Source organism: Parasteatoda tepidariorum, chromosome 4 (assembly GCF_043381705.1).
Source record: "Parasteatoda tepidariorum isolate YZ-2023 chromosome 4, CAS_Ptep_4.0, whole genome shotgun sequence".
In the NCBI taxonomy this organism is placed as follows: Eukaryota; Metazoa; Arthropoda; class Arachnida; order Araneae; family Theridiidae; genus Parasteatoda; species Parasteatoda tepidariorum.
Window position 1 is genome coordinate 86,928,918 of NC_092207.1, and position 26,825 is coordinate 86,955,742.

The window sequence follows — 26,825 nt, forward strand, 5'->3', positions numbered from 1 at the left end:
TGAAGAAAAAATTTTTTTTCCAGTAAATTCTTAAACAAAAACTGCCCTTTTAGCACATCAAATTTCAAAAGCACATCGAATTACAGGTATCAAATTACAGAAAGTACATAAAGAGTAGTACAGAAATAGTACTCGGTAGTACAGAAAAAATGAAATTTTTTTTTTCAAAATTCCTCATTTCTTTTTAGCCTTAAAGTTCTCTACCACTTTTTATTTTCATAGTTCGTATTAACTTTTTGTATTTTTTTACAAATCCCAAATCTCTTTTTTTCACTCCAACTTATATTTTTCATGCGCCTATAAAATATAAAATTAATTTGCAAAAAGCAAAAACTAAATCAAATAGGTATCAGACAAATATTTTTGACTAATGAAACATAAAACTTTAACTTTATAAAAAAAAATGCTAAAGCTAATTTCTTCTATTTTGGAATTCTTAACACCCGAAAAAATTTAAAGTATAAACTGTTGGGAGAATATACAAGCTATAATGAAAAAATAATTTAATTAAAAAAATAGGATAACGAAAAGAATAATGGGGATAATAATAAACTAGCTATTTTTCGCGATTATAGTTTACTATTTTGATATAACTATTCGTAAAAAATACGTTTTCATATTGTTATTTATAAATTTTTAAAGCATAAAACCCTTTTATGCAGCTAAAAAATGCTATTCAATTTAAAATATTTACGAAAATATATATATATTTTGTTCCAACGTTCAGAACAGATAAAGAATGAAACTACTAAAAAAAAAAAGGGTTTAATAACTTCTACCAGACAAACTCGAATAAATAGAATATGTTAACCAAAAAAAGTTACGGCAACTTGTAACGTGGTTTAAGAGCAATTCTTTTGTCTGAAAAAAAGTACAAGAATCAAACGTAAAAAAGGTATTTTAATAAATGTTCATAGAAATCGTGAAAAAGGCGAATAGAATTTATTCTTTAGTCGTTCTTTATTCTTTTCAGTCATGCTTTGCATCCACAAAATCGTTCTCGAACACTTTTTCCTACGCCAGCATGGCTCAGGATAATAATAACAATCAAAACTAAAAAAGAAAATATTTTTCCTCCAGAAAGGAATCAAAATCTAATAAACGAAAAAGAAGCAGAAAAGATGAAAAAAAAGGAAAACATCTTTAGAATAATATTTATTCATCTTCGTGAACAAATGCGTGCATTTATTATAAATTGAAAGTGGAATCTTTCACAGAAATGCATTATATATAATCACTAGTTATCAGAAAACGAGGTATGCTACTTTGCATATAATTTTAATAAATATGCTATCAATTATTGTTAAACATTACGTACATAAGTCGAAGGGACTCTGAGTGATATGGCTGTTCAGTATAACGGTTTTAAACAGCTCAATTTAAACGATGCGTGCATTATTGTTTGAAATTTTTTGTTTATCATTACACGTAATGATAACAAATGTTAATATTAAATAAGCTATCTTAATAAAAGTATTATTTAGAGTGGATTTTGCAATTAAATTCCAAAACCATTTTTCCGAGATATTTTCAACTTTCCAATTTTCCTGACTTGTGTGGTTGTTTTCTGGTAAATTATCTATTGCAATTGGAAAAATAATTTAGAAACATATATTTTCCCAAGCCAATTTGGAGATTAAATTATTTCGGCTCTTTAATTATATCCACAAGAGGAAAGGGCACACTAAATGTTACTTACAATAAAACAAAACAGTGTGAATAAAGCACAAATACAGGTACAGAAATGGATATACTGTAGTTTCGTTTCTATAAACAAGAAACTTCTTTGGTGCTTAAAGCACCAATGACAGTAGAAAAGTAACCAACTTTCTACTAGATATTTTTCTTCTGTTACTTGATTTTTAGATATAGAGGAATGCTCTTGTTTTCGGAAACGAAACTCCAGCAGAAAAGTAACTAAATAACTAATTTACAACTAGTTATTTTTTAACTGTCATTTGGAGCTGAGACACTGAGGAAGTTTTCTTGCTTACAGAGCCGAAATTACAGTAGAGAAGAAACTAACTTTCTTCGAGTTAATTTTCTACTATCATTTGGTGTTTCGACAGTAAGGGGGGCAGGTTCTTGCTTATAGAAATGAAATTACAATAAAAAAAGTAACTAAATAACCACATACTAGTTATTTTTCCATTGTCATTTAATGATTAGACACTGAGGAAAGTTATTGTTTAGAGAACCGAAACTACTACAGAAGCGTAACGAAATAACTAACTTACTCGGGCACAGTCAGTTTTTGGTATTACCACTAACCACAGAAAGGCTCCTGTGTGTTAGCAGACAGTGTGTCCCCTGATGAAGTGCTGTTTTTGCTAACAAACATATCTTTCGAATTTATTTTTTTTATCTTGAATTGTGTTTCTAACTTTCTATATTGCTAACTTACTACTCGTTATTTTTTTATTGTTATTTGGTGTTTAGACACTGAGGAAGGTTCCTGTTTGCGGTATTTTTTTGTTTTAAACTATGTTTATATTATTTCTTGTCACTCTGAGTAAGTGTTTTTGTAGAGCAAGACTTGAGTGTTTTCACCTTTCACCAGATTTATTCCTTTGACGCAGAAAAGACACCGGTGTTTCTCAATATATATATATTTTCCTGACACTCTAATTACAAGCAAATATAGATTGTGGTATTTTTTAACTATGAAAAACTGTCTAATAGTTACTACAAATTTATGGGAATTAAATTTGTACTAAAAAGTAATACACAAAAAATAATTTGAAAAATGTTTTTTTTTCTTAATTCATACTCAAAAACTTAACAATGATTGATTTTGTAAATTAAAGAAATTTCAATGATAGATAACTGCTTCTCTTAGATCTAAGTAACTGCAAATAAGGAAAATCAACTGCAAATAAGCAAATAATCAGGAAATTACGATTTGGAAGTATTGGAAAGTTTTTACCTTTAACGCAGAATAAGACACCAGTGTTTCATGCTGTACTTCTTAACCATAAATTAAATGCTAAATGTAATATTTTTCACTTATTTTGACCCAAATTAATATAAAAAAGTGAAAACAACATGAAAAAATGCATTTAATAAAAATTCTGTTTTGAACTGTAAAAAGCTTCATCCTCAGAAAAGTATATTCTAGATACCGTCATTGTGCAGCGGGGGCTACTTTGTACAAATTCGAATTTGGCATTTTTTAAGTGCTGCTATTCAGTATTATGTTTATTTCACGTTAAAAATGTGTGGAATTTGAAGATAGAAGTCTCTTCTATTANTGTACTTCTTAACCATAAACTAAATGCTAAATGTAATATTTTTCACTTATTTTGACCCAAATTAATATAAAAAAGTGAAAAAAGCATGAAAAAATACATTTAATAAAAATTCTGTTCTGAACTGTTAAAAGCTTCATCCTCAGAAAAGTATATTCTAGATAATTTTAACCCATTGTGAGGTATACTTCTGGCCAATTTCAATAATTCATAAATGCCGATGGGAAGCTATTCTCCGAGTAATGATCTATGCGTCCAACTGCTGAAAAAAAAGTGAATGGTTTTGTTTACATAAATGTGTGTAACAGTTGTAGGTTAGCTTGAGGTTAAGAAGTGAGCATAACACTGGGAAACATTTTCTGTTGTGCTTTGTTCATTTGATTCTTCTTCATTGAATTTATTTACAATTATAAACCCAGATTTTATAAATTCATTTAAAACACAAAAGCTCAAGTTTATAGCCCACTCTTTACAGTAGATAAACATTTTATTATCACACCCACCATCCTAGAAATGGTCTTCAAATCAATTTCAGATAATAAACTAAATAAATTTCTTTTTATAAATCAATTACAATCCAAAAATTATTTTAATGTAACATTACTAGTAAAGTGTCCCTATGAAAGGTGAAACCTCTTTTGCTTCGATTAAACTCAAGTGCTTCTACTGAACTCAATAAGTATCTGAAAAGTTGAACTCTTTGCTTCTATTGAACGCAATCAGTATTTTGAAAGTTGAACTCTTTACTTCCATTGAACACTATTTTGAAAGTTGAACTCTTTACTTTCATTCAACACCATTTTGAAAGTTGAACTCCTTACTTCCATTGAACATAAATGCTTCTACTGAACTCAAAAAATATTTGAAAAATTGAACTCTTTGCTTCCATTGAACTTAATCAGTATTTAAAAAGATGAAGAGAGATTCTTGTAGGGAGATACTGCAATGCGTACTGATTTTATTGCACCAGAATCCTTCTTAATTGAAGTGCATGCTATTTCAAACTTCTGGAAGTTTTACCCAGAATTTAGCTTCGTTGATTAACTCAGGCTTTAATTTTACTAAGAAGAATAACAATTTTAGGATGATGATAATGAAAAGAAAAAGTCGAAGTTAAAAAGCTTTAAAAAATGTAATGGAATATACTCTAAAAGAAATTCTGGATGAAATTAAGGTAAAATAAAGAATCTGATATACTGTAATTTTTACAGTATTATTTACAAAACAATCTTTGAGTAACTGTTATTAAACAAATATTACTGTAAAAATTATGGAAGTTTTGCAGTAAAAATGGATTTTACTGTACGAATGATGCCCCCTAGGTAAGAGCCTTTTTTACTGTAAATTGAGCCAGAATTTTTTACAGTGTAGCTAAATCTTTATGAAACTAAACAATTATTGGGAAAGACCAGATTTTATAGGAACGAAACTTAAATCAATAAGTACAAATTTGTTTTGGTTACGGCGGCCTGCGTGCAATGAGGTCCATGCTGACACCATGACGTTGATTTTCGTTGCAGTTGAAACTGTGGAGCCTTAAGCACTAGAATTCCCACTGGCCGACAAATAATCTGTTGCGGAAGCATATTACTTTTTTGTTTCTTTGAATTTTTCTTAAATTTTATTTTGTTTTATCAAACTTGAAATGACAAAAGCGGAAACTTAAACCTCAAATTTCTCTTTAAAAGTTTAAAAAAAAACTCTGTCATATTAGTGTAATTTTAAACAAAATTAATTCATTTCTTAGGTCAAAAATTGGAAATTTTAGATTTTCCACAATATTTTGTTACAGAACTTAACCAAAGAAATATTTTTAAAATACTCAAAAAGTCGAATAGTTTTATTAAAGTTTTAATTTTAATGTTTATAAATGATGTTTAGTAAAGAAACTTTAGAGCAAATTAATTAATAACTCTTTTGAATTAAGAATTCACAACTATTTAGAGCAATAATTTATATAGAAATTTAAATTCCTCAATTTTTTTTAAAAAAAATTTAAATACAAAGTAATTTGAATATTTCTCTTATGTGAAATGAAAACTCATTTGATTAAGTTTAATTTTGATATCAAAAATAAATCATAATTATCTTTCCCATTTTGACATTAAAAAGCTCCCATTTCAAAAAAAAAAAATGATTTCTTGCAACTTGACGTGCCATAAGGAAAAGATGAATGTAGAAAAAAATTTGAAATACTTATAATTGCTTTTTTAAGAAAGTTGAACATTTTTAAACAAATATGTTCTATTATTTGATTAAAAATTAATAGATTTTTTTTCGTCTGTTGGATGGAGCATTTTTTGTAATGAAATGGTTGTAATTTAATTTATGCATTTAGTTTAAAAAAAAAAAACAATTTTATTTCTTTCGAGGATTAACAACTTAATTAAACTGGTTCGAATATTTAAAAAAATGAAAAAAAATTTTTTTTAATTCTAATTTGTATGTTGTTGTAAAACTCTTTTTTTCTTGTTTAAAGCAAAGCTGTATACGTTTATTTAACCATTGTTTTTTTTTTACTAATTTTTAGATTTCAAAATAAATTTAAAATGAAAATGTTCAACTGTAATTTTTGTTTTAAAAATAAGTAAAGGAGAATTTAATTATAGTTTGTAAATGGGAGTTTTATTTTTTAACAGTTTTTACCTATTATAATTTTTTGTACAGATAATTTATACTTACATTGTAAACTTTAAAAAAACGCATTAAAAATTATATTTAATGTAGTTATTATAACTGCATTATAATTAATGCATTCTATATCGTAGTTACTGTGCTGTGACAAAATGCATAATATAGCATTATTCCATTTTCTCGTTGTCTTTGATTTTCCATATATTTGAGTGTGGTTATTTAATGAGTGATTGGTTTTAAATAAAGAAACTTTGTTAGGCAGCCTGGTTCTGTGACGTCACTTATAAGCGATAGATTTTTTTTTAATGATATATATGTTTATTTGAATCACTTTGATACCATGCTTATAGATTATATATGTTTATTTAAATTGTTTTAAAAATACAGCCTTTATTTAAATCTTTTTTAAGCTTTACCTGTTTTAAGTTAATACATGCTTTATATACTTTTACCTTATATAAAAGTTAAAAACTTTCTTTAAACTATATTATTAAGCTACACATGCTTATTTAAATTATAGACATGTTTATTTAAATTATTATTTAACACATGTTTATTTAAATTATTATTTAAATTTAAATAATTTTTAAACCTGGATTTATTTTAAACTACCCCTTTGACCCAGATAGGTCACCGATGTCACTTTTATATATTTTTTTCTAATTCTCGAATCACAACTAAATATATTTTGGTACTGTTTAGTTATAAAAAACAATGTCATAGTTACTATGGAAATCCGTTTTATTATCGGAATTATTGTACTAAAAAGAGCAGACTATAAAAAGGAGTTTAAATTCAAGTCCATTATTCAAAAATTTATCAATAACTGATTTTAAACATACAAAAATTCAGTGTTGAATAACTGCTTCACATAGGCCTAAGAATCTGCAAATAAATGCAAATTTGAAAAATTTCTCTTTCGAAGTGAGCCGTGTTGGGAAGATTTTACCTTTAACGTAGAAAAAGACACCAGTGTTTCATGTTGTATTTCAGAAACATACATTATTAAAATGCTAAATATAATATTTTTCACTTATCTTGACCTAAATTAAAACAAAATAATGAAAAAAGTATGGAGCATATGTTTAATACAAAGTCTCTGTCTAAGGGTTATACTTGTTTATTTAAAATCTGTTTTCAAGAAATGTCTGTTCTTAAATTTTACAACTTTTCTGCTTTAATATGCTACACAAATTCATATTTCCTTATAATAACGATAAATACCATTGCGCATAAATTTCTAATAAAATGGTTTCATATATGTTTCGTGTTTTGACTTATTTGGGATATTTTTTACGCGTTATAAAGTTTCATACACTGAAAAAAAAAGTATGGTTTAAAGTACAAGTACAAGGTTAAATTTACAGTGTTTCTGGGTCTATGGGGACATCCAAAAGATCGGTAATTATTACCAGAGAGAATTTTTAATGATTTCGGTAAACTTAATAATGAGCTATAGTCTTATAATATGTGGTGAAATTCAAGCTAACATTTGGTAATTTTATCATTAAACTTCAGAGAATGGCACAAAAAAACCATTTATTCGATTAAATGTATTTTTCAGTTTTGTATTTAGTAATAAATGTATGGTAAAATACGAACAATAATTTTGAAAACTAGAACTTTCATAAAACCTTTACTATATAAACGGAAAAATTACCAAATAAATGGTCTAAAAAAACCGTATGTTTTTAGTTTTAATAACTAGATTTTTATTTCAGAAATGTCACTACGATGCAGTAAGATAATTTCACCAGAATGTTTTTTCTCCTTGCAGTAATGATGAATAAGTGCATAATTGTTGCATGATTTATTGGCGCTCTCGCTCCTTTATGACACTATCTGACCACAAGTTTATTTACTCAGAAAGAAACAAAAATTGTCCACAAAGACTGGTGATATCTATCAGGAAGGGCGTGTGTTCGCTCCTGATAAAGATTGCGGACTGACCTCTGCTCGTGCGATCAATACCGTGGGGCGCCAGAATTTCAGCAGGGCGTTATCCAAGACCCTATCATGGACACCTGCAGCGTCCGACGCCCCGTGATTTACGGTCCTCTATTGCGCCCCTGCCTCACCCTTTTACTGGAGCTGCTATTTGGATTTTGGACGGGCATCTTTGTTGATTTAGTATTGCCAAATCATTCTGTCTCGTTGACTAAGAGGAGAAGGCAGCCTCTCTCTCTTCAACCTCGTTAGCTGGATGGAGAGGGATTAATTCATCACTGCGACTTCACTTTTCCTTGTAGGGCTAGAGGGGACATCTTGGAAAACTTTTTTATTTACTGGTCAAATTTTCATCGAGAAAATATAGAAGATTGGCACCATGTATGTACACTACTTCCATGTGCGTTTGCAAATTCAGACTGTGAATAATTAAGTAGAAATTCGTAAAAGAAGATTTTTAAGGAGCAAAAGTAGCTTTCAAATTTTTGCCTTATTCTTCTATTAACATATTATTTATTCAGAATTTGAACAAAAGGTAATAATATGTTATAAATTATAATTTTTTTTTACCTATTTTGATATTAATTTTTGCTTTGTATGCTTTCAATTCACCAGCATTAGGCTAAAGCAAACACTTAGTGGGACTAGTGTGAACGTATTTACATTGACCCTATTCAACTTCCAACTTAAGAAATATGAATTTGCTACAAATATAATACATTGGGCCGGGAGAACCTGATTGGTAGGGCACTGGGCCCATGTCCACGAGGTCGTGGGTTCGATCTCTGCCGGCCGAAAACTCTCCGTGTTGTAAATGGTGACTGATGCACGTTAAATCTGTCGAGTCGTAAAGTCCTCCATGTTCCCATAACAAATTAATACGTTTGGGGGTACTGATTCAGAAGTTTCCTAGTCTTCCGGATTGGTTCAAAATTGCAAGACTACGGAGTTGAACATTATATATATATATATATNTATAGATATTTAATAAAGATTGTTAAAAGAATATGATTCAAAATACATAAATTATTTTTTCCATACATTGAACTAAAACCGAATGTCAGCGAACGGTACCGTCTTCTTTTTTGCGAGTCGCTTCCATTACTCCAGTGAATTTAAAATAGATAAATAAATTTTTGCCATGCATTGGAACTAAAACCTAATGTCGGCTAACGGTACCGTCTTCTCTTTTGCGAGTAATTTCCATTGCTACTGTGAAGTAAATATCACGCTCTACGTGTGTTATCCATTCGAATAATTTCATTCTCTTGTTAAAACTATAGTTACTAAATTAATTCAACTTAAAATTGGAACTAAGCTATCAAATAAATCAAATTGAATAATAATGTATAAGTCTAATGATATAAGTTCAGAATTTTTTCTGAGTATTGTGAAATGCTCTATTACTAATTTGTATTTTATTTAATATACGTCAATCTTTATTCTCCAATATAGCCTAGATTCAAATTGATTTCCTTTTTGCTTTTGATGTACTTTTCTGAGTTGAAAATAAATTGCTACTTAAGTACCAAGTTTGTCCACAATAGACCAATAGCGTGTCCACATCTACAACCTCCCCTCCCCCTCGTGATAAAGGGCTAGTGTGCACCAAAAACAGCCTTTTTTTTTAAAAAAAAATATTGATATTGAACTTTTTTTTAAAAAAATATTATAATATTATTTAATTCCAGATATAAACTAGAATGCAGGTAATTATTCAAATTATTGTTAAAAAACTTTCTGAATTAAAAATTATATTAAATATGTTACAGTAGCCCCCCCTGACCCCAACACAGTATAAGGAAAAATATACATTCATATCTTTTTCATATTACAAACGCCGGAATTATAATAAATGTTCGTTTGTTGTTTTTTTTTATTTTTCCTACTGTATTTCATCTATTCATTTTTTATTTATTAAAATCTATTCATTCGTTTGAATTTTTTTTATTTATTCAGATAAAAAAAGAAGTTTTGGTAAAATTATCGTACTTTGTAGTAACGGCATTTTTGGTAAAAAAAAAAAAAAAACAATATTTTCGATTAATAAAACCAAAATATGTGGCATTTAATTCACTAATTTGATAATTTTCCCCTTTCATATGGTTCATAAATTGTGGTCTAAGCTCCAGGTTTTTAATTTACATTTAAAATGTAATTCTCTATTCTTTTTTCCTTTCACCAAATATCCTTAACGATGATTCAAAATTTACTAAAATAATTAAACTCTTTTTCTTTCTCTGATAAAATTGAAAGAAGGCTTACAAAACCTATACATTTTCACTGCTTATCAAACATTTTTTTTTTTATTTGATAACTTTTAATAAGTACTGTACATTCCTGTCATACTTTACTTACATCAGATATAAAAGAATCTGAAATCCCGTAATTGAAAACACAATCTGCAACATTATTAAGAAGCAAAATAATAAAAATACAGTAATACTTTCAAAAATTTGGCTCCATCGATTGGAACATCATTTTCAAGAAGTTTCCTATTCACTAATTGTTTCATTGCGAAGAAAATGCAAAATCCAAATCTTTAGGTACTTCACTCTTAACAAAAATATTCTTCTTTTTTTTCTTCTTAATTTTCTCAGCAAATTTTTTTTTACCATCATTATTCCAGTTATTCTCCCGGAAAATATTCTTGGTCATAACAATAATAATGACTTTCGGGAAAATTTCTTGTTCCCCGTGAGAGTTTTCCTTTCTTAATGAGGGAGGGAAGAAAAAAAATTTAGTATCTTATGCATGTGTGATTAAGACAAGCCTTTTACGAACGTGTAACGACGATCGAAATAAACTCACTAAATTTCCTTCGTGTTATCAATAAAGCATAAAAAGATGCTTTTAAATATGCAATAATTTCAGTTCAATTTTTTCGTGTAAAAGCAGGCTTAAATGAATTATTTACAATTCATTAATTCTTAATTTCATAATGCGAAGTTTACATTGCATTTTTGAACACTTATAGCTGCAATTAGGTAAAAGATTTTAAATATTTACTTTTAAATACTTCTATTATTTTGGTTGGCAAAAATAGCTAAATAGTAACAACTCAGCATTTTTTTGGAATTGTATTTAAAAGAGATATAATTTAAATAAATGATGTTCAGATACGTTAGTTAAATGTTTTTATTGCTTGAAAATAACGTACACGGAGAGAAACATTTTGGTAAGAAAAACACACTTTACGGTAAAGACATTTCTGGTAATAAAAAAGCGTATTCCTGGTTAATGAAAACAAAATATACAATATTTAAATCATTCATTTGGTAATTTTTCCACTCGTTTCCTCTGTTAGAATTTTCATTCTAAAATTATTGTGAAATAGTTAGCATCAGTTAGTTCATCGGTCGTAAAGTTTACGATAAAGAGCATTTTTAAACCTTTACGGTTTTGAAACCGTTTACAACTAGTATAGTTTAAAAAAAACATCAATACAAAACTATGCGGTTTCTAACCATTTACAACTAGCATGGTTTCAAATAAATATAGCGTAAATTTTGTGCTATGTATGAATAAAGCAAATCATAGATGTTTTTCTTTATTCACACGTTGCAGAAAATTTGCATTACCTTTATTCTTACAAAATGTGCTGTTTATTTAAACTTGTAAATATTAAAATAAATTTAAGATAAATTTTGACATGAATAATGCGCATGATGATGAATGATGTATGAATAATGCAAAACACAGATGTTTTGATTTCTTCACATATAGCTCACAATTTACCTCAACATCTTTTTTACTGTTTATTTGAACTTTCATGGCATAACATTAAAATAAGGTAACTTTGTGCTATTTATGAATAAAGCAAAACGTAGATGTTTTGACTTTTTCAGAAGTAGTAGAAAATTCAGCTTATCTTCATTTTTACAAAATGTGATGTTTATTTGAAATTTCAATATAAAGTCATAAAATATATGCAAGGTAACTTCTGTGCTATGCATGAATAACGCAAAACATAGATGTTTTGCTCTATTCACACCTATCACACAATTTGCCTTATCTTCATTTTTACAAAATGAGCTGTGTATTTGATGTTTCAGGGCGAAGTATTAAAATAAATATAAGGTAAATTTTGTGCTGCGTATGAATAAAGCGAAACATAGATGTTTTGCTTATTTCATACGTAGTACAAAATTTACCTTATCTTCACTTTCACAAATTATACTGTTATTTGATCTTTCAGTGAAAAGTATTAAATAAAAAATAAAATTTATCTGTATTTTTGTTTTTAGAAATAAATTATATTAAAATTATCGAAATTTTTTTAAACTTAGTTGGAATGTGTCGTGATTTCTTATGCTCTTATGTTTTTGTTTTGTTTTCGGTATCGCCAAGTTAGAAATAGATGAGACATTTCATAGTTTCAATGAAGCGGATCTTCCTAAAAAATTCTCAAATGGCATAACCAAAAATGATGGGAAAATAATTGAAATCTGTGTTTCTATTAAGTCATATAATAATAATCTCCTATTACGTAATATAACTATCAGAATAAGGGAAACTTTGCCGTGTTTATGGCTCTATGTATAAAAGAACCAAAATGCTACACAATATTCAAAGAAGCACTGACATTAACATTATTGCGCTGAAACTAACATTATTTTTATTTTGTTTTCGAGCATTCGAGCAGATTCTATAAAAAATACTTTCCAGTGATCTGCAAAATTCGTTTACTCAAAGCTTATTTCATTTTTAAAAAATTAATGTTACCTCCTATTCTCAACATTTTATAAAGAAAAAAAAGTACATTAAAATAGTCGAAAAAAATAAGGAGAACCATAGCTGATTAGGAAACTTCACTCCAGAAATTCGCAATTAAAATCTGTAATTGTAGGTTTTTTCATTTGAGCCTAAGTGTTTCGTATTATCAATAATTTTTTTAAATAATATTTTAAATTTAGTGAAAATATAATAGTTTTTTAAATTTTTATGATGAAGTTAAAGGCTGATAAAACTGGTTATCTTTTAAATTATCACTGACATAAACACCCCATAAACATTACAAAAGGTTTTTATTTCCAAAAATGCCTTTCTCGTAAAGTCAAAGAATTAGAATTTAGAATGGAAGTTAAGAAAAAAGAAAAGCTTAAAACTTTCGAATTATTAGCTCGTGACATTCCAGCCTAATACATGACAGAAACTACATGTAACTGATCTTTATTTTATACTATCTTTCAGAATATATTTTACTCTAAAAAAGCTATTGTATTTACATTGCCTAATATCCTCATTTTCAAACATGGCAAGATTTGCTTGTTTAGTGAATCTGTTCCAATATTTGAAACAATTTGTTATATGTAAACACACTAGATGCCATAGATGAAATAACGGTAATGACAACAACAAAAATCTTGCATAAAAAGTATTATTTAAAGGTACTCCACACAATTGGAGCAGTTTTCAGTTTGAACACCAATTTATTTTATGTTCTAAATTTCTGGAAAACTACCAAATTATGTAAATCGTGATAAGTTAAACATAAAAGCTAAGACAATAAATGCCCATTTCTGCAATAAATTAGAAAACTAAATGACAATACCCAACTTCAGTTTACGTAAAAAAGTAATTGCTTAAATTTGAATGCATTTGTAAATTGATCATCATGATTGTTTTTATTTATGGACTAAGAAAAAAAAGTTAGATCAAAAGTAACAGAATATAATAAAATTTGCCCTACTTCTGGCTCTCTGTGAACAGAAAAAAAAGCTTTGTTATTTTTGCCAAAGCCTTTAGGTAATTATTTCAGTAAAATTGATAATAAGTTATTGTTTTATAATATGAATTTAAATTTGGTAAATATGGTAAAATTTTAGTAATTTTATCACGATACCATAAAGCATGGCGTAAAATTCATCTATTTGCTTAAAGTTAATTTTCAGTTTTATCTTTTTTTTACAAAATGTGGGATAATAAAAATTATAGTGTAATTAAAAATATGGTATAATTAGAACTATTAGAACCAGAATTTCTGGTAGAACGTTGCCATATGAACTATAAATTATCAAATAAATGGTTTAAATACTGCATATTTTGATTTTCTTAACCATAATTATATTTTTTTTACCAGAAATGTCATTACCATACAGTGTGGTAATTTTTCTCCATATGTTTGTAATTTTTATTTACACAAATTTAGCGATGTTAAATTTACAAAATAAAATTTTTTCATTTTTAATGATCTTTTGCTTCAAAATAAAAACTTTATTCTAATTCATAAACATCACTTTTTTAATTGTTTTTTTATATCATGCTTTAGATTAGTCTTCTATAAAAAAAGGTATGTTGATATTAAATTTAGTATACCTAAATAATTACCAAGAAACTGAAGATTTGAAATATTAATTGATTAGAAACTTCATACATTACAAAATATACAAACTGGAAAATACACTTGGCATATTTGAAGTGCTCATTTTGCAGACTAGCCAGGCGTGAATGAAAAAAAAACTAAAGCAATTTGAAATTTAAAAAGAAAAAGTTCGTAACATTGTCAAGACTAGAAGAGCTACAGTAGCCGATAAAAAAAGAACTAAAAAAGACCACAGTTTCCGTGAAAGGTGAATCAGGGAAAATGCATACCCACTCGCTATGGAGAGGTAGTGATGTAACTAATGCTGTTAACAACAGAATCTGCATTTATATGAATGAAACAAGATTCCAGTTCATCGAGATGAGCTGATGTGACTTGGGTGGTAGTTTTGGCATAGTCGAAATTGAATTTATGCCAATGATTTCTACACTGTGCAGCCATTGATGGTCATTTGTATTCTTGTTAACAGACATATCTATCCTGTTCCTTAAGTTTGAATTATAAAGCTCGTTTAGTTTGCCCGATATAGCCAAAGTCGCATTGACAAGAAATGGGGTAAATGCCCCAGCGATCATCAAAACTAATGTAATACTTAAGAGACTTAAATTTAATTTTGTTAATAAGCCTGAAAGTGACTTTAAAGCCAAAATGCTAGAGGATATTAGCAATTTTATAACAAGAGAAAGAAAAAACGTTCTCTGTAAGGATTCGAAGAAGAGGGGCGTTTGGGTCTAGTAAGCTTAGCAAGAACTGAATCAACTATAGAACTTGCTGCTAACCGAAGATTTAGCCTTTCCATAGTTGATTCAGCTCTTGCTAATTCAACTATGGTATTAATTTTAGAATTGCTTCCATTCATATGGTAATGGTTTATTGGAAATACTGGTTTTTAAAATCATAGTTCTTATTACCACATATTTAGTAAAAAAATTGAAATTGAAAAGTAAGTATAACCAAATATATATTTTTTATGCCATTCTCTAAAATATTATGACAAAATTATCAAATTTCACCACATTCCCCAAATTTTATTATACATTATGAAACCAAATTTTATGTTTAATGTTACCAAAATCATTGCCTAAGCACTTTGGTAAAAATTACTGAGTTTTTTGATATTTCTGCAGAGCAAGGAGAATGAAAATTTTTAACATATTCTGGTAATTTCGACCATACTATTATTCTCAGTAATATAACGTGTGGAAATAAGAAGATTGTTTCATTTTTTTCAAACTGTTTCTTGTTGTCAACAAATTTTAAGCAAATCTTTTGCAGTTTTGAACTTTTAGAGAAACAATTTTGATTTTCTTTCAAAAATTCGTAAAATAGAGCGATCTTACGTACTTTTGTAGCTATCTTCGAATTTATTTCTAAACATAAATTTCATACCTGTTGCATATAATACTAAATATTTTACATATAGGGAATTTTAGGAGTTTTTATTGTTATCAAAATACAAAAGCTTTATTACACTAACAACAATAATGATCTGTAATATTTTCCATTTTCGATTGCCAATATATGAACTTGAAATCTTTTTTATTGTATCAACTCATAATTTTGAATATTAATAGGCAAGAAAATTCATTGGAAATTTATTTTAGTTCTGAATAAAAAATAACTGAAAATTTCAGAACAAGAAAAAAAAAAGAAAAGAAAAGCTTTTAACTGCTTACTATAATTAAGGCTCTCTTCATTATGTGTTAGTAATATTTAGTTAAATATTCAAGCAAGCATTGAATTGGGTAAAAATTCTTTTTCAATAAGGATTCTTTAGGAAACTTACTCAATTTTAAAGATTAATGGTTTAATAAATGCTCTCCTGATTTTTGTATACTTTAGATAGACTGGGAGAAACTTGTGAAATCCAGTAGTCTACTGGTAAATGCCGTAATGTTGGCAGCCATTTATAATTCTAATAACTAAATAAAACTAAACTTAACTGAATAAAACTAAGACCCGCTATTTTGTTTCGAATCGTTTTGGAAATTTTGTTGAGTAATAATGAACCCTTTTTTTGAAATTTTATTTAATTTTTTTTATTTATAAAATTTCATTTATTTTATTTGCATCGCTGAAAAACATCCCCAAAATATACATATATGCAGATTTTTCATGCTATAAGAATGACTTATATTAATAATAATTTCTAAGCACAACATACAAGGAAGATCTACCACGCAAATAATATTCCGAACTGATGTTTCGCAGTAGAACCTCAATCGATCGTTTCTCATGGGACCATACACTGCAAACGATATATACCGAAAAATAATGAATGGGGGTCAGCATAAAATATTTAATAATGACTTGAAAATGTATGAATATTAATAAAGAAGTAATGGACTTGAAAATTAATAAGTTTACAATAGTATGTAAATAAAACTATAAAACAGAATTACTTACGATGCAAAAGAATAAACATATTTGTAAACATTTTGGTGCGAATACGATCTATTTTTCTCAACACAAAAATAAAATTTTTTGAATTTGTAATGCACACTTTCGCATTAATACATAATGTTGCTATTTGTTCCTTCTGTAAATGTTGGCAGTCGTTGTGGTTCTGTTCCAACTTCTTCATGGGTATCACTGATTATAAATTTTTTGAGCTTTTGGAACCTTTTCTTGAAAACGACAACACCACGAGTTTCAACATTTTCTCAAAACTGTAACAAATATTCATATTTTATTCATCATTATCATTAGGAATTACTATTTCTTTTTTAGGAACGAAAAATTTCAACATTTTGAACGGCAGAAGCGGGAATTTTCTAGTTTTAAAAACAATCTAAACGGGTTTTATTAACATTAAATTTATTAACATAGCATATGTGAATGGCACCGATAAAACAAAACGTTTCTCTCCATGTATTGATATACGAAAAACGGAAAATGTGGGGAGAGTGGATCTAAGTTCGAGGGTATAAACAAAATTTTAAAGCCAGAAGCAGGAAAACTCTCGAAATATAGATACATAAAAAAATATAAATATCTAAACATTCATAAATTAAAAGTATCTAAAACTTAAGGGAATTAAAAACTTATTATATATAAAATTAGAAACACATACAAAATTAATAATACGCATAAAATTAATAATATACATAAAATTAATTATACATGTGACGAAAAGATATAAACCTATAAATAATTGAACGATAAAAGATAAAAAATATAAGCATCGAAACGATGGAAAGATTTCTGGCAAAAAGATAACCTGTAAACAATCAAAAGAAATACCATGAAAAAAAACTAAACTTCTTAACAATTAAAAAAATATAAACCTCTAAACAATTGTAAGTTATAACATGGAAAAAAATAAACTAAGTAATCGAAAGATCTAAGATCAAAAGATAATAAACCTCTGAGCAATTGAAAGATGTAAGATAAAAAAAGATACAAAAGGGAATATTTAGGAATCATTCGGAGTACTATACACTTGAGTATTTAATCTCAATTAATAACTAATTAATAACCATTTACAATGTGCGACAAATATAAAGTAATCTATAATATCTAAATGAAGAAATACATATTTGAAAGGTTTGGTGCATGATTTCAAGATAATGCTTCATTGCAAAAAAATAGTGGCAAAATTTCCCCACACACAAAAATATTTGTTTGACGCAGTAAAAGAAAAAAAAAGTGAACTCTTTTTCACCGGTTTCATAAAGGAGATCTAATTATGAATAAGCGGTCTAATTATGAATGATAATAAATGATTATAATAATGATTTCTATAAATATCGATTTTATTTCAATGTAAATATTAATACCTAACTCTTGAAAAATTATTTATACATATTAACATTTTTATAAAGAAGTCAAATAATAAATAGATAGTTTACCTTAACTGATTCAAAAATGCGTAAATTATTAATTAACTGATTAAGACCTTTAAGCATAATTTAATATCTAACTAATTTGTGTAAGAAATTAACTGCTTATTTGATATTAAATAATATAATTCACTAGCCAAGTACAGTAATTTAATGTTTTTATTAACCAACTATTTTAGAATATTTCTAAATAGTTACCTTAAATTTTGCACTTGATAAATAGTTTGAATATTTATGATGAATTTTAGATTAAAAAAAATCATTCTTATGAATTTTAAATTGAGGTGTTAAAAGATATGTCGTTTATGCACTGCATATTAATATAATAATAATAGAAAATAAGTTATTCATTTTCATAAATTTAGGATCTCAGGCAATCAAAGACATTCGACCAATCGGTTTCAATTTGTTTTTCGGCAGTGGAACCCTAAATGATCAAAATTCTTTCGGCATAACCCCAACTTTATAAGAAAAGGTATGTAAATATAATTCTGAACGTATTCAACAATAATAAAGCCAACTTTATAAGAAAAAAGTATATAAAGATAATTCCGAACGTATTCAACAATAATAACCCCAACTCTACAAGAAAAAGTATATAAAGATAATTCTGAACGTATACAACAATAATAACCCAAACTTTATAAGAAAAAGCATATAAAGATAATTCTGAACGTATTCAACAATAATAACCCCAACTTTCTAAGAAAAAGTATATAAAGATAATTCTGAAAGTATTCAACAATAATATAGTATTTCATTCCAAGATTAATTAAAAAGAAGTTGCAAATGGATATTAGGGAAACATTGCAAATGGATATTAGGGAAACATAAAACGTTGTAAATGGATATTAGGGAAACATATTTCATTTCTAGCAAATTTAGTTTGGTTTGAAAAATTCTGCGGGAAATACGAGTATATACTTTTTCATAATTTATTTAATCAATTGCTATAAAAAAAATTTTATTTCTTTTTTTAAAAAAAAGTTTTATTTCTTTTTTTTAATCGTGATTTCAGTTTTAATAATTTCATAATGGCTTCCAAATAATTTAACGAATTGAGATTAATTGATTGATTAGATTTAAATAGAATTAAGAGTTTCAGTTAAAAATGTCTTTGCCGTAAAAAAAACAAAAGTCTTAACTCTTGGAACCTCTTTCACACTTCTACGAACCCCTAGGGTTCAGAGAAGCATCATTTGAGAACCACTGTTTTAAATAACGTTTAGGCATAGGAACTCTAGATATGATGAACATGACGTAATATTTTAAATTTAAACGTAGTTTTTTTTTTGGGGGGGGGAAGAGTAAATAGTTATCTGAACTTCTAAATTTATTAAAAAAGATTTCAAGATTTTAATATATCATCAATAACTTTCTCCTATAATAAACAATTTTAACCATTCCAGATAAATATTAAAAAAAGTTCCTAGACGTAATTTTACTTACTCTAACTTCAAAAATGAAGTATAGATTAATTTTAAAAGACATAAAATGTTTTATCAAATGCTATAAAATCACTTAAGAAATGAATTGTCCTCGGGGATTGGAAAAGTGAAATATTGAAATCTGAAAATCTAAATCGATTTCATTTGGTTTGGAACAAATATTCTCCAAAATACTTTATTTACCAAGCACATCTTTCGGTAATTTACAACTACCGCGCGTGTTTGTTTTAAAGACGAATATTAATCTTTTATGCACAAGAACTGAATAAACGTTGCATACTCTTAGAAATGGATTGGAATACAACCCGAAATCCTACATCGAAAGTGGAGTATTAAAAGCTCCGACTGAAATAGAATGTGTTATTCCAAAGTTGATGGAATATTGGGAAATTGCGCCAAATGAAATGCGTTATTGTGAACCAATATTTTACATTCAATAGAAGATAATGGTTAGAGGCTGAAGAAATAGAAGTGAGAGAATTGATATCTCTCAACAATTTACGATTATGACAATTGTATTGCGTTGAATAATAATTTTTCATCTATTGTGTAGAAAATAAAAAGGGAATGTGTTTGTATGATAATTTAAGAAAATTGACGATTTGTATAATACTTTTTTGTGCTGTTTAGACCACCAGGATTTTCCAAAACATATAATATGATTCATTGCGAAAAATTGTTTGAAAATAAATGATGAAAATATTGGTTTGTAAGAAAATAAAACAGATGCCGATACAAACTTTTCATTTCTTACAAAATAATTTTTATTTATATAAGCATTCGTTACTTTTCAAATTATTTGCAAATAGATCTAATATTATCATGAACAATAAATAAGATTTCGTGTAATGTTAAAGACGCATTTTTTGACGTGTGAAGAACATTTAATTTTTTCAGTTTATTGAACCCATTTCAACAATGTAAATTGAAAGAACTTTTTGCATATTTTAAAATAATACGATGAAAGAATTTTCCCTAAAAGTATCGGCAGTAGTCTATGCAGTCAATTGACAGTAAAGTTTATGGTTAGGAACATTTGAAACAGTTTTACGACAGCTTAGGTTAAAAAACCGTGAATATAAAACTATACGGTTTAGTAACCATTTGTAATTAGCATGCTTTCAAAACCGTAAAAAATGCAAATATAATTAGACACTGTAGGTAAAGTTTTCGCAAGGTTATGGACATTAGATTTAAATTGTGGTTAAATTGTGTTTGGTCAAATGAACCGTGGAATGTGGCTTAATTATTTTATCTAGTGCTACAATCGAATGTGCGAGATGCAAAATATCAGATTTGTTGGTGTTAAATGGAGATCTGTGTTGCTGCCTTCAATATGTGAATGAGTGTCTCGTATTCCAATAGTCCAGGATCACCAATTGAGGAGTGATCCCCAGTTGAGGATTTTTCATGTAATGAAGGAATAGAGAAAATATTGTAAAGTCAGCGCTGGGATTCGAATCCCCGTTCACCCGCTGATGAGAATGACAGATTAACCCTCTCTGCTAAAGCATGTTCCCAGCTGCCAGAATCTAAGTGGTTTAATAAGGTGTTTATTACGCACTGATTACTAAACTATTAGTAGCATCCGTTGTTGTGTTAAGTATGCGATAATTAAAAATAGGAATATAAATCCGTAATCCTTATCGCAAGTATTAGCTTCCAGCTTTCAAAGAATTGGAGCTCGATTAATATAGGCTTTGAACCTAGTTGAAGAGGACAAAACTCTCGGTGTTTAATCGTATTAGGTGAAAACACACAATAATTAAATTTTCTCTCAGTTAACAGGTTGAATGACATCTTTTTATGGTTATTTCGTTGTTTTAGTTGAATATGGTAAATTAACAATTGAATAGATTGTTATTCAATCATTATTCCTGAGAAATTTCTAACGGCTCATATGATGTATCTTTATTCAATATAAACAAAAAAAGCAACCTTTTTAAGGAAATATAAAAGCTTTTAGACATTTAATGTTGCCAAGCTGATATAACATCCCACCCCATTGGGTGATAGCCAAAAGATTTTACCGAAAGGGAAAAAAAAAGCCGAGTGTTGAAAGTAGATAAATAATGTGTTTTGTCACGTTTTTCGGAAAATTAATTTTTCTTCCGAAAAAGTGGCAGAAGATTAAAAGAGGGGAAAAAAACTTTTCGCTCGAAAAACTTGGCTACAAATTACACGACTGGGCATTCTTGGATTAAAAAAGAGATCTCGGGAGAAATATGCTTAGAACCATTTACAATTCAACAGACGTTAGAGCAGACGAAAGAATTTTTATTTCGAAACTTCAACGCTGCTTATTGGATACAGAAAATCGAGTTCGAGTTTCTAAATTATGATAAATGCATTTATCATAGTGATTCTGCTAGAAAAAAAAAGATAAACTTATAAGAGATCAATAATTCCAATATTTAACAACAGAGCATTCAGTATTAAATTTATATTTCTGCATATTTAAGATATAATTCCAAATATTAACTATTGTAGTATACAGTCTTATCTTAATGCCTTTACACACAACTGGTCTGTTTATAACTCCAATAACTGTCTCTGAAAGTACTCCGTGTTATCTTTTCGATTCAGAATGTAAAAGATCTATAATTCCAATATTTAACAATTGAAGCATTCAGTATTAAGTTTATACTTTTACATACTAATGATGTTATTCCCATAATTATCTGTGACAGTATTCAACATTGAATTAATGCCTCTGCATACGAAAGTTCTATAATTGTAATAACTAACTCTGGAAGTTCTCAGTGTTATAGTTTTGATTCTGATTATAAAAGATCGATATTTTCAATATTTAACTTTTGGAATACTCCGAGTTATCTACATGCTTTTTCTTACTGAGCATCTGTAATTCTAATAAAGAACTCGTGGGATACTCACGTCTTATAAAAATGCTTATGCACCCGGTAGCATAATCCCACCAGAACGGTATCTGACACAGCAGATTATCGCGCGAACAGCAGATTATTTTTTTGTCTCAAATTTAAAAATAATAATAATAATTAACAACTAGCGAAACAAGTCTGTTTCTTTACGTAAATTAAATTGCTAAATAAGAAAAAAAGAAAAAAGAAGAAAAAAAAGACGTCTTTTCTACCCTCAATGAGGGTTCGTTCATCAATGATGAGCGATAAGGAATCAATTCTTCCCCTTTTTGAAACCTGACACAGACCAAAAAAAATGGATATTCAAATTTCACATTTTTTTTTCGATTTTGACGAAATCGTTTCCTGGTATATACTCCGAGAGGACAGTTTACCAAAGTGACGGAAAAACTATCGTTATTTCTTCGAGGAGACAAATTTCATCAATAAGTAAAGAAATATTTCAATATTCTATTTTTTTCCAAAGAAAAAATAAAATAGAAAAAACTCGTTGGTACTAGAGTATCAAATTTGTCTAATCTTTATCATTGTCACCTTAATTACACAAGAAAGACAAATAGTAGAGAGAGATAATTTATACCTATGCCGGAAGCGGGGTTCGAACCCATCATCTTCCTGGCATGAGGCCAACTCTTTGACTACATTACAAACCTTACTTCGGCTTACTTCGTGTCTTTATTTTTGATAATTTAATTTCCTCCTAATTACGTCATTTGAGTTAAAAATCTCCCATCATGCACAACGATGAGGTGGCGAGTTCAGAAAACATTTTCTTCATATATTTGTGAGTTTCCATTTTGTCACAAATCACGCGATTTCGTGACGAAATAATTTTCAGAATTAACGAAATGTAGCTCAAAGATTGCAGCATCGATCAGGAGTGATGAATCTTAAAGACAATTATTTTATAAATCTTGAACTTGATGTCATTTTTTTTTCTCTTTCGTTATTTACATGTTTGATCTAATTTTTATCCCACTTTTTTTTCACGCTTTATTATATTAGTTTCAAAGCAAATCTAAGTATACATTTTTTGTATTGAATTATTTATCTACTATTGGTAAATTTTGCTATAAGTTTAGGATAAATCCAATTCGTAGCATTTAGATTGCAGATAAATTTTGATTTATAAAAATGGTGCTGTAGATTGTTTCGGAAACTATTGTTACCGGGCTTTTGCATGCAAATAATCTATAATTCCAATTTAAAACTCTTGGAGTACTTAGCATTAATTATATGCTTCTAATAAAATTATGTTTGACTCCAATAAATTCTTAGAATATTAACAGTGGCTTAATATGATACCTGCTAAATATTCATATTTATCAATTTATTTATTTTTTGCGTTTAGAATGCATGCTAAAATTATTTTTTTAAAATTTACTGCAAAAGTATATTTTGTAATTTTATCGAATTATACTCTGTTGCAAGTTAAGAAAAAACCATTATCCCTAGGGAGAGAGCTTATTTGCATTTAAGTGTATGCCAAGCTCCCAAGCACGAACATATATTAACATCGTCAACTCTTGAAACAACGTTACACAAACACTTTTTTACTAGCTCTCTTATTAACCACAATAATCAATTAACAAGTATTAAGAATTAATAAAAATTATATCTGAAAATTGTAAAAAAATATACGTCTTTCTGTTCGCATTTAAAGAAACTGATGAAAGAATAATAAATATTGTTCCTAAAAACGATTTTCTTCTACAGCGAAATAAAAGTAAAAATTCTTTATCTCGCATTTGATTTGTTAAGAGCAAGTCAGAATGGGACGCGCAATACCTATTGGACCAATCAAATCCAATGTTCTTGCAACGTCTTACAGTTGTTTCTTTTTCAAGAACGAATGTTCTCCTTAGTTATAGGAATATGCTGACAAGTTTAGGATTACCCTAAGACTGTGTAACTGTAATCTTTTTTTAATAATACTATGATATATATCGTGAATGATAGAAATGAATTAAATTTCTGTCTGACGTGTTTAACTTTTAAAAGCTTTTAGATTGCTTTGAAGGCATATTTGTATAATTTGATAGCGAAATAAAATAGAACTATGTGCAGTCGCAGATGATTACTTAAATCATACACCACAATGGTGATTTCTTAACTTGAAACGGAATATAGTATATTTTGTTTGTTTTTATTTGTTTGTTTAAGTCAACCATGAAGACGGTTGTTCCGCAACAAAATGCATTAGTTATACTCTAAACCCTAATTAAAAAAAATATTATTTTAATAATTCTGAGAACAACAAAGTTAGAAAGTTTATGAATTTTTAGTATAAAAGCCAGAAAAATGAGCAGATAACTAAAGGCTTTAAACATTACTTGTGGGCTGCGCTCCCTGCTCGCTAACGCTTGCAAAATGTTAATAATTAGCAAAATTATAATAAAATACACGTTTTAGATTTAAATAATCCAACAGAAAAATAAAATTTCGCCAACAAAATTAGCATGCTAAGTATGCATAACTTCGTTTAAAACACCAAATCGTTTTCGTTTCATATTCAAATTTCAAACGATTTTTTCTTTTTTTGTTCCGCTTTTAAAATAAATGCAGATATAATAAGGCAATTCATTCATGAAGATTATTTCAAACGACGTGCTTTATTCGATTTTACAACAGTTGTACGTGATTTTATTTCAACTTTCCGAACGAGGAAAATTTCATATTAAAGAAAAGATAATATCTCATTCTCGGAAATAAAAAAAAGAAAAGAAAGAAAGAAATTACGAGACATGAAAGTGTAGCAGGAAAAAAAATTAGGAATCATCTAAAAATTGATGATGAAAAAGCAATAAAAGATTCCCAAGTCCATAACCGACTGCGACCGTGAAGAATTTTAAAACGAATCGATATCAAACTTACATTTTATCGATATTTTCCATCGATCATCGCGGCCCGAAATGACAGAAAGAAATGAGGAGGAAAGAAAAAAAAAAGTTGAAAAATAACTTTGAATGTAACATTGGAGGTGTAGATCGTGGAAAAAAGGCTGTTACTACGTTATAGCACAGTGCAGTATAGACAATGAGAGAATTTATTTTAGAGGATTATCAAGACTTTTCTTCTTTTTTTTTTTCTTTTCAGAGATTTGTACATTTTTCTTTTTGTCTTCACCTTTTTTTTCTCATAATCTTCTCAGCTTTTCTTTTTCGTGATGCGGTAAAATTTTCCGATGAACGAATTATAAAACTATTGATCGGAATTTTTATACCGTCAGTTTGAGTGACGGGGTAATTAGTCTCTGAAAAACTTGAACGGAATACGATGGTTTAAATTTGAAAACGTGACCACGTCGTTGAGATTAATGTCTCAATCCTTTCAATAAGATAAGAAAATGAGTAATTATAATATGATTGGAAACTCTTTGCTCTCTCTCTCTCTAACGTAGAAAAAGCATTTTTTTTTAAAATTTCATAAATACATTTTTGGGGGAATACTTTTTTCTGCTTTACTAAAGTTTTAAATGATAAGACTTTCTAGCACATTATTTTTTATTTAATTTTATTTAATTATTATATTTTATTTTTTTATTATTTTTCAATTAATGAAAAAAATTAATGAAAAAAATGAAAACTTATAGCTGAAATTTTGCAGAATATTATTTCCGGCAACTGATGGAAGAATGACTTTTTTTGGAGCATGAGTATTAGTTTTTTAATTAATGGAAAAAGGAAAATTTCCAATACAAGTAATATTTACTTACATAGTGTAAACAAAGTATATTTTTGCAACTAATAGAAAAATGAAAATTTCCAACAAAAGTAATATTTATTTACATAGCGTAAACAAATTTTTTTTTCACTAATAGAAAATTAAAATTTCCAATACAAGTAATATTTACTTACATAGTGTAAACAAAGTTTTTTTTTTTGCAACTAATCGGAAAACGGAAATTTCTAGCATAAATATCACACAGTATTGTTTTCTTTTCTTCTGTTGCAATTAATAATGGAAAAAAATTTTATTTCAGAAATATCATATCTCGTCATTTTTGCCACTAATAAAAAAATTAACATTTCAACCACACACAATATATTTATATCACATAATAATAGTTTTTTTTATTGCAATTAGAGGGAAATTGTGAATTTATTGCAAAAAAGTTTTGTACCGTCATTCGGAATTTTTATTCCATTAATGAAATCATTTTGTTGTTGGAAAACTGGTTTTAGTAATTCTGTTTTGAGTTTGATTGTTAACTTTCAAGCATGTTTTAAGGCAGTTTTGTATGCTATATGTAAATAAGGTTTTTGTGTTTTAAGTGTAAGTTATAAGCTTTTGCATTTGCTTGTTAATTTCATCATAAATTCATACTTTCATAACTATAATTACCAAACCCATATTTCAAAGTTGTTATCCACACGAAAGGTGTGGTTTGATTTAAGAGGGACCGTACAAGAATAAATTACTTTCGACTTTTAAGCATTTGTTCGAAAAACCGTTATTAATTTCCATTTACTGTGATTCGA

At 27.9% G+C, this 26,825-nt stretch overlaps 1 protein-coding gene across 2 annotated transcripts in view; it reads right to left on the reverse strand.

Moving 5' to 3' along the window:
- The window catches only part of LOC107441591 (follistatin-related protein 5), a 427,657-nt gene that overhangs the window by 212,996 nt on the left and 187,836 nt on the right, over positions 1-26,825 (reverse strand). The gene's annotated exons all lie outside the window — the stretch shown is intronic.